Source organism: Cyanistes caeruleus, chromosome 1 (assembly GCF_971803275.1).
Source record: "Cyanistes caeruleus chromosome 1, bCyaCae1.hap1.1, whole genome shotgun sequence".
In the NCBI taxonomy this organism is placed as follows: Eukaryota; Metazoa; Chordata; class Aves; order Passeriformes; family Paridae; genus Cyanistes; species Cyanistes caeruleus.
Window position 1 is genome coordinate 120,475,240 of NC_141701.1, and position 15,467 is coordinate 120,490,706.

The 15,467-nt window shown below is 40.4% G+C and overlaps 1 long non-coding RNA gene across 2 annotated transcripts in view; it reads right to left on the bottom strand.

Annotated features, from left to right (window-relative positions):
- The window catches only part of LOC111924443 (uncharacterized), a 44,112-nt gene that overhangs the window by 19,432 nt on the left and 9,213 nt on the right, over positions 1–15,467 (bottom strand). For both annotated transcript variants that reach the window (XR_015277274.1, XR_015277277.1), the window contains exons 2-5: positions 10,650–10,702; positions 10,468–10,554; positions 9,126–9,244; positions 2–143 (exon numbers count right to left, since the gene is read on the bottom strand). This is a non-coding gene — a long non-coding RNA (uncharacterized LOC111924443). The remainder of the gene's footprint in view (position 1; positions 144–9,125; positions 9,245–10,467; positions 10,555–10,649; positions 10,703–15,467) is intronic.

Consider the following 15,467-nt stretch of genomic DNA (forward strand, 5'->3'; position numbering starts at 1 on the left):
CCTGTCTGCAGCAGTCAGGTAACACATAGGGCCAGGAAACAAGCAGGCATCACCACCATTTGAGGGTCAGCCACTCTCTTTGGTGACCTTCTGGTCCTCCATGGCTCAGCTGTCTTCTCCTTTTGATCACACCCATCTCCTCCCTATCAAACACAAATTAATTTTTTAAAGGCATCACATACTGCACTGATGATGGGAAGTTGTTGCCCACAAAGCTGTGTGAACACCCTGGGGTACCCACTCCTGCCCACCTGCAACCAAGTGATTACCCTCAGCCAGGACCTCACAGTTCCTTCCTTTAAAAAGAGAAATAAAATGAGTGATCTTCTTTGAAGCTATTGTGTTTCTTTACAAATTGCCTAAAAATGTTCTTTCCCTGACCAAGTGAATAAAGACTAATTTCTTTACTACAAACCACAACTAATTTTCAGCCAGGCCCAGAAGTTTTCTCTCTTTCAGTAAATACAAATATTTTTTCCAGTATTTCAAGATCACAAAACTGTAAAGAACTTGAGAAATTATGGGGAGTGCACAGCTGTGGGCTAGGGAGGCAATAAAGAGAAATTGCAACAAGGGAAATTCGGTTTGCATACAAAGAAATCTCTGGTCACCATGATGATGGTCAAATACTGGAATATGTTGGGAAGAAGAGTTGTTAGAGATATATCCAAACTCAGCTGAAAATTGTCACAAACCACCTGATTTTTCGAATTTTCTTTGAGTGGGAGTTTAAATGAGATGACCTCCAAAGGTCTCTGAATAAAAGGATGCTACCATTCTGTAATTACGTGCAATAAAACTGCATAGCCACCTTTCAGATATTATTGTGACTTCTGCCTGCTGCATGGATAGCAGGAACATTGACTAAACACTGTCAGGGCAAGAGGGCATAGCCACAAGCTGCACCAGGGGAGAGGTATGTTGGACATCGAGAAGAACTTCTTCACAGAAGGAGTTGTTAAGCTTTGGAACCAACTTCCCAGGGAAGTGGTGGAGCCTCCATCCCTGGAGGTGTTCAAGATATCACTGGATGTGGCAGTGCCTTGGTCTAGCTGACATGGTGGTGACCAGTCAAAGACTGGGCTCAGTGATTTTGGGGGTCTTTTCTGATTTAAATTATTCTGCGACTCTTCGAACTAAAGATTCAGTGTGCTTGCCTAACCCACCAGTATCCAGCTTTTTACTTGTCTATTCTCTAATATGAGAGCCATTATCCCATCTCTGCTAAAAACAACTGTTCTGTCCCTGCCCCACTAGAGGGTGCTTTAGCAATATAAATCTTAAATGCTTGATTTAATGCTGATTACTGACATCGTACTACTGAACTACTTTGCATACTGGAGACTGACAACTCTTTGAGATTCTCTGAAAAGCTTCACAATGACGGATCTGGAATGAACATTTGTGCATGTGTGTTAAACATGCACACAACACAAATAAATACACCCACAAACAAAATTTAGGGCTCATTTCTTAAAAGCTAAGAAACTGAAGAATTCTTTGCAGTATTTCTTTCAATAGCAGCTGTCTTTTATTTTTTCTCAGTTTAGTGATGCCTGGTACCTTGGGGCAGCTCTCCACAACTAGACATAAGAAACAGTCAATGTTCAGATAATTTGAGTTGGTGTTGGAAGGATTTGCAGCATTGTCAACTTTTGTGATTTCACTGTGAGCGTCCTAAGACATTTTGCTTTTGTTACTGTTTTTAAAGGACAGCCCTTACAGCATCCTGTTTGCTTAGAATGGTTAACATTCCTTGGCACAAAAACTAAGGAAAATATATCCCCTCTGAAACCATCATCAAAATTCTTGTGAACATCTGTGGAGCCATCATTGGCAGACAGGCTTATGCTGTGACTCTTAAGTTTTCAAAATTTAAGGCAAGCACAAACAGGCCCCATCCTGATAGCTCTCCTGAAGGTCCCAGGTACACAAGATCGGAAGGGAGATGTTTTCCTTTAGCTCTTGTCATAGGAGTGGTTGTAGATGTTTCATGTTATAAAAGATGCAGTGGGTCACAGGGAGTCGGATTGTTGGTGATGCTGTTACACACAAGCTGTTTTACTTGCCATTATCTGTTCTCTGGCTGCAACTCAACAGAGACCTGACATTTATCATCAGGTAAATATGGCAAATGGTGGCTGGGGCATTGCTCAGATTCACTCTACTGTAGCTTTTGAAATGCATGACAGCACAGTAATAAACCTGCAGGCAGTTTTATTGTAAGCTGCAAATCTGTCATTTAGACCCATGAGCAAAGCATTCTGCTATCAGCACGTGGTTGTCCTGCTTCAAGAGGAAGAAGCCAACTAAAAACAGCATTATTTTTAGAGAAAATTTTATATATACATACATATATGTATGTGTGTGTATATATATGTGTATATATATGTACATATGCACATATATATATATATATATATATAATGTGAGATATGGTGGAATGCATAAAAGGAGTACTAGCCTTACCTTCACTTTTCATTCATAAGCAATGGTTGAGTCTCAATGCATCCAGATGAGACCTAGGAGAATTCCAATTGGAGTTCTCTGATACATCTGTCCTGGAAGCAAATCCACTTAGCTAGTGGTGGGATAAAATTATCTCTGACTGCATTTCAGACAGAAAAAAATGTCTTTCCCTGGCTGTATCTCTCCTTTTTTTCCTTGAAAACACTTCCTTGTGTGTTAGCACCTTGTTGAACTCCATCGGTAACACACAGTTAAGTGTTGAGGGATTGGGTCAAGGCAGAAAGAGGGCAATGAAAATAGGAAGATAAAGGGCAATGTGTGGTGTGAGGGGGTTTACAACTCCCTCAAAAAGAAAGAGCCAAACTGATAATGTAAAGAGAATGGGTTTCAGAAGCATAAAAACCTATTGCAGGCAAGTAAAAACCTACTGGAAGCCTTAGAGGAAAAGGAGCTTGCAAGGCTTGGCATCTCCTTGCAGAAGCTACATGAAGGACAGAAATACAAACTCCATCCTGGCAGAGGAGGCTGCAAGACAGAGTCACAGACTAGCATGGCCAGCCACAAGCTCTTCTGCCTCCTCAGAGAAAAGAAGAAAGCTCCAGAAACCCTTTGTCTATTAAGGACAGACTGAAAGGATAATTGTGCAGGGACACAACCATAAAAGCTTAGTAGCAAAAGCAGATTCAGGTCCATTGGGACACAGATAAATAGGGTGTATTAATACTTTCTTAATATTGAAATTACTTAAGTAAGAGTCATCGTACTTGTAACGGAGCAGGAAAATGTCATCTACTGATGACATGGTGAAAAGAATCCTCAGTAGTCACTAAGGGTGACTTGGAACCACGTAGTTAATGTAGTTAACACCAGCAGCTGAAAATAAAAAATCAGGCTACAGCAGGCAATGGGCAAATTGACAGTGTTGATGAAGATTAGAGTTTCTCACTCCTGGTGGTTCAGAAAGGTCACACAGAGTACCGGGCTCAAGGCACACATTCAGCTGAGGGGGAATGGGGTAATGAGCCAGGTGAGGTATTCAGTGCCCTGCCAACCCTGCCACAGCTTGGAGCCAGCCGCTCCTGCTGCTGTGATGCCATGAAAGAAAAGGCTGGTTTTCAGCCTGATCACAGTCCTGGGCACAGCTCCCAGCTCAGCCCTGGAGGAGTGGGAATGGGGCAGGACCTATGGCTGCAGACACAACCTCTGTTGGGAAGTCATTCTGCAATGAAACTTTCAGGAGCCATCCAGAGCAGCCTCAGAGCTGTCAGGGAGCTTCAGAGAGCTTAGTTAAAGCAAGAGATTTCATAGCAGAGAAAGGTTAATGTTGTTCCTACCACTGAAAAGAGGAGATATATGGCAAAAAATATTACTGACTAGTCAGCTTCTCCTGATTTTCTCTCCCAAATCTGTAGGGACTAATCAAGCAACTTATAACCATAAAAAGGATATAAATGACAACCAACATGGTTCTGACAATAATAAATCAAGGAAAGTTTACTTCCTCCTATGACAGGGAAAGAAGCCATGTGAATTGGAGAGAGGCACTCCCTGCCATTGCTTTAGTACCTTCACTGTCACTACCCTCTCCTCACTGGCCTGTACAACAAGCTCATGAACAAGTGAGTGAGCTCTATACTAGCTGTGGTTATATATATATATGTGGTATATAGTGTTTGCAGTGGTATATAACTGGCTGGAGAATCCATACTTGGGTAATAGCTACCCATAGTTCACAATCAACACAGAATGATGCATCAAGAAAGATCCCCCAAGGATCTGTCCCCCATCCAGTACTATTCAATATTTTCATTAATGACTTAGATGATGAATTAACAAGTATATTTTATTAAATTTGCAAGCAACACCAGTGCTGGAAAGGCTACAAGCATGAAGGAGGACAGAACCAGAATTTAGAACACTGTTGATAAATTAGGAGAATGGCCTGAAAGTAATAGGCAAAAATTCAATAAGGACACACAAATTTCTACATTTATTTCTCTAAATGCAGGATGGAAAATGTCTGGTTACGCAGCAGTAATGCAGAAAAACACCAAGATTTACAGTGAATCACAAACTGATCATGAGTCAAAAGTATCACACAGCTGCAAACCAGGCAAACCTGGTGTACCTGAGTTTGGCTTCTGTCTGAGCCAGATGAAGAAATTTCTGTCTGTACTTGGTAGTAATAAGGGTCTGTTTTTTGTTAGCACTAGCTGTGAAAAACACTGGCCAAATGGGGAGGGACAAAAGAGGAATGGCGAGAATAAAAAGCAGTCTAGAAAGCAGGACCTATGCTGTGAGAAGAGATTGAAGAAAATGGAACTCTTCAGAGAAGAAAAGGTGAAAGGGAAATTTACCAGTTCTCTCTTGTATAAAAGACAAAAACAAAGCATACGTAAACTTTTTCCATGCTCATCCTGAGTAAAACAAGCAATAATGAGTTGGAATAAAAGGAATCTAGACTGGATACCAGCAAAAACAGTAAGGCAAGCAAAGTCTTGAACAGATTGCTTTATGAGGATGTAGACAGTATTAAAGGTTTTGAAGGACGATCTGGACACTCATCTATCAAGAATTAAACCAATCTAGGTCACACTGCCTGGGGCAAGGGAATACTCTCTTGCTCTTAAGGAAACATCATAAGCTCAACTTTCTAAGACTTCTGACTTTTTCAATGTAAAATGTTTGGCACGGATAAGAACCTGTTTGAAACCTTACTACAAAAAACATTCATCACAACTTTAAGAGAAGATACATTGTTCTGTTCACATCACTACAAGTATATTTAAAAAAACCTACCACCACCACAACAACCAACCAAAGCAAAACCAACCAAGCAAAAAAACCACACTCACACAAAAAAGCCCCAGTGAAACCCTCAAAAAACCAGAACCAAACCCCAATATCCCAAAATGTTTTACCTGGAAATTGAGAACACCTAATTTCAGTCCTACAGTCTGGGAAATCATCCTTATGATGTCTTAAGTTTTAGCTTTCATATTTTTCAGATTCTGTACCACTTTAATGTGTGATTCGGAACCTCATATGAAGTGTTATCAAGTTATCTTCATAGTTTAGTTAGACAAAACAATTCTTTTACAGCCTGAGAGCCAAGGACACCATTACAGCCTCTGGCCCAAAAAGTATAAACAACAGAGAATCGAGGAGAGCAAGCTGGGAGGGTGGGACTTGATAACCTGAAGCTGTAATTGGACAATTAACCCCAATATGCAAATGAACCAAAACTTATAAAAGTGTGAAAACTCGTGGCCTGTCATTGATCTTGGGTCCATCTTGGGTGTAGCTTCGGCCAGGCTCTTTTACTGCCCAAGGTGTATCCTTTGAAGGCATTTTAATAAATACCTACTTTATTCCTTTAACTCTGTCTAGCCTCTGTTCCAGGAAGCCCCTTTAAGCATCACTTACATGTCTCCCCACTACCCTGCCACTGTGTTGCCATATCACGGACTCATAGGAAGGTTGGGTTGGAGAAGACCTTAAAGTTCATCTTGTTCCAGCACCTCTGCCATGGGTAGGGAAACCTTTCACTAGACAAGGTTGCTCAGAGCCCTGTCCAAGCTGGCCTGGAACACTTCCAGGAATGGGGAAGCTAAAGCATCATGTAGCCATGCTTTTTCTCCATACTACATTAAAAACTTGCTCTTCATTTGACATGTTTTGTTTAAGGATACAATTACTTAATTGCCTCTGTTGAGCATCCTGGGACAGTTTACATAGCATTTTTAAAAAGTCCTTTCTAGACCTGTTTGGGGTCAATAACACATCAGAGTTTAATGTATGTCTATCCTAGTATTTATATTGTGTTTATACTAGCAATTCTGCCATGACTTGGCCTAGTATTTTTGACAGATTTTGGTGTAACCTGGGGTTTCTTCTTTTCTCTTTTACACCCAACCAAACACAGCAACATCTGGCTAGTTTTTTTTGCTATTTCAAGGATCTCTTGTCAAGGAATATATTTGGGTGGTCACAATGCCCATATGCCATCCCTGGCAGCTATGTAATTCTACTGCTTGTGTAGGTAAGCTATTAGATTTTTGTTAACTTTTCAGCTAAGACTAAACAGTCAAGACTAGAAATGCCAGCCTGGTATTTCTAAGCTGCCCAAGACTCCAGAGAGCTTATAGAAAAAAACAATAAATTAACTAAAATCAGAAACATGAAATATGTTTGTAGGAAGCAATCTCTTCATACAGGGTTTATCAATAGCTCTTTTGCAAGTCCCTGCTGACCACAGCATAGGGGTAAAATGAAGGTAGGATATTTTTTTAAATATCCTGCCAACTCAATGAACTTTCACTGTCAAGGAAAAATAGGGAGGTAACTGGAAGGGCAGGAACTTCTAAACCTGCTGGAGAAGCATAACCTCTCTCTCCTCTTGGGAGGCTGTTCATTTCTCACTGTGCAAGTGTCAAAAAAGAAATGTCAAACAAATCCTTCCCTTAAAAGCGTAAGTATCTCTTTCCCTTAAACTACTCATCCTGTTTGGACAAAATACTGGGGCAACCAGATTCTGCAACCAAGTGATAATTTCTCATGTGTAATTATTTATCATGACACCATAGGTCTAGTCTTGCCTCTGAGAACAGAATAGGTTCTACCTGGTGGTATTTCAGATTCATAATGAAATCCCAATCCCATCACAAAGATCAGCTCCCTGATAATACTGTTCCTATTTCTAATCAGTAGTTTCTTTATTAAACTGATTTGCTTTAAAACATTCGCTTAAGACATTTCCCTCACAGCAACCAAGAAACTGCATTAACCAAACTCTACTAACAAAGTTCAATAAATTCCAAAACCAAGGCTGTGTCTATGCTATTTCATTTCAACACGCTCTTTTGCACGTTCATCATGACACAGCATTTAATTCCAAGGCCACATAACCTTTATTCCATGGTAGTGCTGGACAACTTACCACCCTGGATGGACAGAGATCAGTTAATAAGCAATTTAATTTTTCTCAATCACTATGTGGCTTCAGGTACATGTGCTGGATCCTGACCTGAATAAAAATTTATCTTTTCTCATGGATTTTATACACATGCTTCCTCTTAATATTTTAGGGTTCGATTCGCTATGGAATCTAGGTGCCAAAGTAGTCTGAGGAGCTGACGGTGGCTGATGAAATGACCCTAAAGCCTTATTTCCTGTTGGCTGAGCCACAACACCACCTAATTGCTCTGGACCTAAACAATTTCTTACACAAAAAAGATTACTTTCTGCTTCAGGTCAGCTGAAGTACCCATCTTATCTATGGGAAGTTCTTAACACAAAGCAACTCAATCAAGTATGACAGAGTCACTTTACTAGGAATCCTTCTGGAGAGAACTGAACCGGACTCCACAGGGACCTTTCAGGAAGGGCTGGGTAGAAGATGATGGAATTCACAGCTGCTTGGAGCAGACCTAAAGGAGTCCCTGGTGTGTAGGAAAACCTCTCCAAGGGCAGCTGGGAGGAGGAAGATTAATTATCCCCAGCCTTTGGGACAGAAGCTATAAGGCAAATGGGAGTAAGGGAATGGAGTATCTTTTAGCCTCTTTAACCAGGAATTCTTCTGGAATAGAGCCAGACATTTTTTGAAGGGGGAATCCATCTCTATCAGTGTCCTTTATCTTTCTCCATCCATTCCCAAACACAATAGACTGTGTCCTTATCCTCACTGTAATTAGGTTCAGTCACTACTGAATACACTAAGACCTAAATTCAAGTAGAAGTAATTGCAGTTATTAGAGAAATCTCACTAAAACCTTCTTTGTCTTGAATAAGATTTAAATATCTATATCTTCCGATCCTAAATGGAAAACTACACAGATATGTGTGGATCACCAGGGCCTAGTTAATGCAGTGATTACACCAGGGACCTTGAACATGTTCTCTACAAACAGGATGGGGAGTAACAGTTTTCACTGTTATGCACTGTGAGTGCAGCCTTTCCACATGTCAAAGAGTGGAATTAATGGGATATTTTGTTTGATAAACAGTGAGACAGCATTGCAATATTTAAGTTATTGGTTACCATGTTTTATAGGAGTTAAAGTCGTGACCAGTACTGATGTGTGAAGACAACAGCATATGTCATTATTTTACCTTTCGTGTAAAGAAAAAGGAGTAAGAAGCAATTGTTCAGCGTAATTGTTGCACTTGGTTGTGATTTCTATGCCTGTCAGATAACAGTTAGCAGGACTATTAAAGTGCATTAACTCTCTGCTGGTGTTTAATGACAAACAGACATGGTCCATATTCATCAAGCAATTATTTATACCATGACCTTTTATAGAGCTGTGAATTACCCTTAAGACTTTTGCAGTGAGTGATATTTCTAATAAACTGTTAATTTTGCTCCATAAGTTGTTCATATTTTTAAGCTGGAAAACTAAAAACTGTGAAATTAAACTCACAGTGCAAGCTGTGAAAATGGGATCTATGAGACTAGGACACTGTTTCAGGTCACTCTAATGTAATAAAAGCGCATCATGACAGCAGAAATTAAGGAGAGCTGCAGATATTAATATCTGCACAATAGACTTTTATGAGAATAAATGGAAGTGACCTGGCAAGGTAAAGAATGTACACAGATTTCTTCAATGCTGCCGCTGGGACAGGCTCAAAAATGGCATCTGCATCAGACTTACCCTCAGATCTTCAGCTGCATCAACTCCGTGAGACCTTCACGGCAGATCTGTCAGCTCCTTGCCATCAGGATGGGGCTGGCACACACTCTCAAGCTCCCTTGGGTTAGAAACACAATTTTCTGCAATACAAAAAGCAGAAGGAAATTTCTGGGGTCAGGCCACACACTCCTCAGTAAGGCCAAATGGTTTCCGATGCCAGAGAAGGTGCTGTCTCAGAGAGGAGCACGTGCTCCGGATGCACCTGGCTCCTTTCACAACATTCACGTCCTAAATCAGAAATTTTCTTAGGCTTTGTTCAGTTTTGCCAAGGGGCCTAATTTTACAGGTACTTCACAAACTAATGTTTTGCAGATGGGCATCTGGAGAGCTTATCATGAGGGTGTTTGAGCTTAATTTCCCACATTAAGATGCCTAAATGGTTTAAGGAGAAAAATCTGGTCCTAAATGACCTCAAGTAGCTTTTCCTCATTTTCAGAACTGATGGAGGCTCTGCAGACTCTGTCCACCAGACTGCAGAGTCATCTCCTTCCACCTGGCTTTCCCTGAGATTCTCTCCAGAGCACCACCAGCATCCTCCCAACTACCGCCTGCCATGAAACGCCATTGATGTCCAAAGCCCAGGTGCAGGGTGGATCAAGCCAGGTGCTGTTGAGACTCAAATGGCCTCTGGCTCCTAAAGCTGGAGCCACAGAGAAGAAGCCTAGAATTATTGAGGTTGGAAAATATCTCCAAGATAATCAAATCCAACCTCCATACACACTAAACTGTATTGCCAAGCACCACTACTCCTTCTTTGAACTTTTTCAGGGATGGTGATTCCATGATGGAGACTGACACTGACCATTGTATCATGATGTGTGATTCTCTTAAACATATTTCTTCCTAAATACAATCTCCTGCTGGTAGATGGTTGGGTAGCATGTAAATATAATCAGAAATTGAACACTTAGTATTTGGCCAAATGGATCTTCTGCTTAACAAATTCCTACCTTTTTCTAATGGGAACCAAACACAGAAGAATAAGACAAAATTTCTCCAGGATTACCATCTTTATTGCTACCCTCCAGCACAAAGCAATTTTTCAGAAACAAGGAACAACTTCCAAAAATAGAGTTCAGAATAGAAACACTGATTTTACAGTTTTGAACTTTCTGTTCCTCAGCAATGTACACCAGCAGAAATCTTACCTCATTATGTGCCTTCTAAATGGATTTTCCTCTTCTTCTCTATGCAATATTGCCTCATAGCATGTGACCGATTTAACAAAATACTTCAGAAACCGGTGTCCATGTATTAAAATGTAGGTTATATTCACCCAGGAAAAACTCATTTCTCCTGTTACCTGTCACCTTGTGGTCATCCAAATTCCAGACTAAGAATCTTCAACATTTCAATGGTACAAGGGCACTGGAGTTGCCTGGGTGTTGAGCTGAAATAGAAAATTAATTTTGAAGCCTCCAGCTCCTTTTGATAATGCCCTCTGACCCCCAAAAGATACAGCAAAAATTAGGGCTCTTATTTTACCTTGCTTGTTGCCATATAACACCCTGGGAAGGGATGGAAGATCATGCTTCACCCTGTACAGAAAGTGCCATATCAGCCAAAGCCTAAGCATATTTTATCTATATGCATAAAGCAGCAATCAGGGAGAAAGGCAACTGAAGCAAAGCACTATTCCAACCTCTCTAGCTCACATAATCATTTCAAATGGCATTTATTGTCGAGAACATGCTGGCAGAGTTAGCACTGACTGTTTCATTGCTAGCAATATGCAACTCTGAAAATAATGATTTGGAAATGCAGTGGTTTTTGTTCTGGTTTTTTCCAATGTACCCACCAGGAAAAAATTAGAGTAGCACAATAAAAACTGCCAAACCAGGTTGTTATGTTTTCTTGCTGTCCACAGAAAAAAGTAAAAATCATCTTTATTTTTTAGAAAAGTGCTTTTGTACACTCTTGCAGTATCTCACAATCTAATTTTGTTTCAAATCCCATCTCCCAGGAAAGAACCAGTAAGAATTTAAAGAGACTACAGTACAGATCATATTTCTGTCATGAAGAAAAATTCTAATATGCTTTCAAGGCTGTGGTGATTCTAGTTTTTGGAAAGAAATTGAACTATTATCATACCTAGTATTTTGGTGCTGGGTAACCAGAGAAGATTGGTACTTTTGCCTTACATTTAGCACAGTGGTATATACTCCACTTGCTTAAGAAGACAATAATACTTCTGATGCAATTAGTTTGTTATCACTTCTTGAAATACAGGATTAAAAGACAAAGAGGGAAAAGATTTCTCCCTTTGAAACACCTCAGGTGGATGAGGAAGTATCAGCAATATTTAAGTATATTTAAGTTCATATAAATATATTTAAAATGTTTAAGTATATAAATATTATATAATATCTATATAATATTTAAGTTCAGGTACTAGTATTATTTCTCTATAATAGAGCCTTCATGGCCTTCCTGGTGACATTTTTCAGACTGTTGACAGTATGGATGTTTGTGGACGCAAATGGGAAGGTCCATCTACTTACAGTGATGTGACTTTCCAGGATTACTTCATAATTTTTTAGGCAATTGCCATGTAATTTTTACACCAATTAATCAGTTACTAGGTAAGATGTAGCTGATTTAGCAGAAAGATATTGATAGCCTCTTCCAGATAATTTAGCAGTTAACAAGAATTAAGGTCATCTGGAGTGGGTTGCCATATAGGTGCTCAGTTTGGTTTTTCACAGCCCTAGGAAGGACTTTTAGTGCTGGCTAAGAGGCCAACATGCAGCAAAGACCTGCATACCTGGCTCATGGAAGGAAGGCACCAATGTTCTCTTAGTAATCTCAGGAGCAGGTAAGGAGGATATGAGTCATAAACAAGTGATTTCTTTTGAAAAGGTCATTGGATTAACCCTCCACTTGAAGCAAGAACATCTTAGATGAGACTGCTCAAAACCTTGTCCAGTCATTGTCTGAATATCTCCAGGAGTGGAGATTTCACAGTCTCTTTGGGTAGCTTGTTCCAGAGTTTGGCTATGCTCATGACAAAATATTTTCCCAAAGGGAATATTTCTTGCTGCAACCATGTGTCCCTGTCCTCCTGTTCTATCCCTATGCACTTTGGCGAGACGAAAGAACAGAGTTCAAAAGAGACAAAATTGATAGACCACCTTGAAATAAAGATTATTTCTAATAATAAGCCTAGGTAGGTAAATGGTAGTAGGCATTTTGGGGCCAAGAGATACAAATTTCCCTGAATGGTCAGGAAAACAGAGATAATGTCAATTCTGAGCTGAGCCAGTAAAAAGATTCATGGTTCTAAGACCATTAGGCATTATTACCCTTCATTCTGTTCTGGGATTAAAAATAACCACTGTCATAAAATTTCACTCTTTTTCTCTGAGATGCAAGAAGCTGAGTTTTATTGTAGTCAAGGCCTGCACAGAGTTCCCTTTCTCCCAAACCAGGCTTCTCTGAGAACAATTTCTGAGACTAAACAGAGCAGATGATAGCTTGATTTCAGAGCAGGAAAGACAGAAAGACTAATTCAGCCAGCCTCTGGCAGTGGGGACCAAAATTCAGCTCTGTGAAATGGTGGGGCATCTTTCTGAATGGAAGTGAATGTACTTCTCTCAAGGGGAATGCATGTAGGAGGAGGGTGGGATTAAGGTGAAAATTCATAGTTTCTGTTTTTTTCTCTTTGAGGTGCCAGCAAATGAGGATGATTAGATAGAAATCTTCCTTAGGTCTTCTCTCTCCTGGATGCTGCACTGTCTGCCAGCATAGACTGAAACCGAAACAGTGTTTCACTGAATCACAGAATCAGTCAGATTGGAAAGGGGCTCCAAGATTATCAAGTCCAAACTTTGACCAATCACCATCTTCTCAACTAGACTTGGCACTAAATGCCATATCCAAGTAATTTCTTGAACACTTCCAGGGATGGTGACTCCACCACCTCCTTGGGCAGCCCATTCCAGTGTTTAATTACCCTTTTCTTGAAAAAATTCTTCCTGATGTCCAGCCTGCCTCTCCCCTGGCACCGGTTGAGGCCATGTCCTCTCCTCTAGTCACTGGTTGCCTTGGAGAAGAGGCTGATTCCCACCTCACTACAGCCTCCTTTCAGGCACTTGTAGACAGGATAAAGTCCCCCCTGGCCTCCTTTTCTCCAGGCTGAACACCCACAGCTCCCTGAGCTGCTCCTTATTTGACTTACCCTCTAGACTCTTCACCACAACTGCAACCCAAAACACACACAGATGTGATTCTGAATTTCTCCTGGTGCTTGGGAAAAAGATGTCAAGGAACTCAGCAATGCCTTCAGACTCAGGTGCTTTGTGCATTTCCACCCTTCCAGGCCTGAGTAGGATTGTCCCATCAATGCCAGCCATGAAACCTGGCACAGAGGCCCCTGCAGAGCAAGACAGGTGCTCAAGGTCCTGGGACCAGAAACAGCCTGCAGGAAACCTGGTAGGAGGTTTGGGTAGGGAACCTTGCACAGGCTGTGTCATTGCTAGTGTCAGTGGGAGCAGAACTGATCAATGTGGCCTTGATTGTGACCAGATACATGAGCACACATCTGGTGCCACTGTAAGAAGAGAAAAATCCTTTCCCTAGGGGCATCCAAATATTTGGTGTCATATTAGGATAAATAGCTGTAATTGTTATTACAGGAACAAAGACCACAGGGGCTAAACATAACTATGGTCTCTTTCATGGAGACTTCATATTTCCCATCGTTACCCATAGCTGGGGGAAGAAAACAGGCAGCAATACAGGATCATGGATAGCTCTAGGTTTCTGCCCTGACTTTAAAGTTCTGTCTTTCATCAGAGGATGAGCATTTCCATAGCATGGATTGAAAGATATCCAATAACCTCTGACTTCTTTAGTCCCATGATGAGTTCTTTAAAGTGATTTGGCTGCCATAACACATCTTGAAAGAAATTCTGTCCATCAGTGCTTGGAAAGAATTTAACACTTAAAACTGGCTAAATGGTGTGAAGTTACTCTCATAAAGGGCATTGCAAAAGAAATTGTGTGCTTGAAGGCTGAAGAATCCTAAGAACATTCTACTGACAATAGAATCAGAAGTGTAGCAGAAGAAAATAGGGGAAAAAAACCTTTTATTCTATGTAAATCTCTAAGAACAGAGCTGCCCATACCTCTCCACGTATTAGACAGTATCAGGCATACTCTGCTTTATGTATCACAAACAGATCATGAGAGGTAGGTATGGAGCCAGCTTTATGGACAGTGTGAGAACAACGGAAAAACAACCTGGTCTTTAGTGATTGTTACTGAAGGCATATATATCTCACAACAGGAATATAGCTCTGGTTTATCTCTTAAAAATTGAACTGTTTAAGCCAATGCTGGAAATACCTTTCCTCTGAGATATTTTTCTCTGTGGAAATTGTCAGTGAATAGGCTGGTTGCCACCATATTTCTTCCTGGTTAAAAGTATTTGAATTAGTTATAAAACCTTTGCTGGCAGGATTGATTCTTGTAGCCAGACTCAGCTTCTGGACTGGACTGGGAGATTCCTCATCCAGTGCATAGCTGTGTGTGCAGGGCTAAAGGGGTTGTACCTCTTTTGGAGTGACCAAAACCACCTGAATTTTAAGAAGGAGTAAAGAAGGCCAGACTTTGAGCACTGGCCACCTGCTAGATGGCAGAAATATCCCTGACAGATTGAAATTTGTTTGTCCAAAAAGTTTTGTTTGTTTGTCCTGAAGCTTGTCTCCCCAAGACAAGGTGAGCAGCCATTTGTTATTGCTGACTAGGCAGAGCTCCATGCAAGAGATAACAATTGCATCAGACATCATCAGTAGCACAGCTTGAGAAATGACGGGTTTACATAATACATGAAGTTTAAAAAATTACATGTGTATTTTAAATCCTGCTGAGAAAATTAGCATTTGTGTTGACTGGATATTTTTCAAGAAGAAAATGTGACAGTCCTGTGACCAAGAACCCGGTAAAACATTTTATAAAATCTTAAATGTACTGTGCATTGCTGGCTCTGTGCCCATAAAGGAAAAAGAAAAAAAACAATCAAAGCCAAATTATAAAATGTATAGATGTACTAATTTTGTATGAAGGGCTGCTGTATTAAATATACAGAATTTGAGCAATCTGGTCTAGTGTGTGGTATCTCTGCCCGTGGCAGGGAGTGTTGGAACTAGATGAGATCTTTAAGAACCATTCCAACCCAAACTATTCTAGGATTCTATGATTTAAAAAATCAGCCCTGGGAGAAACAAAGTAGTACTACATCCATAAATTTATATATAAATGTCATGGCTTAAGTAGAGAATTATATAATCAATACAGGATGAC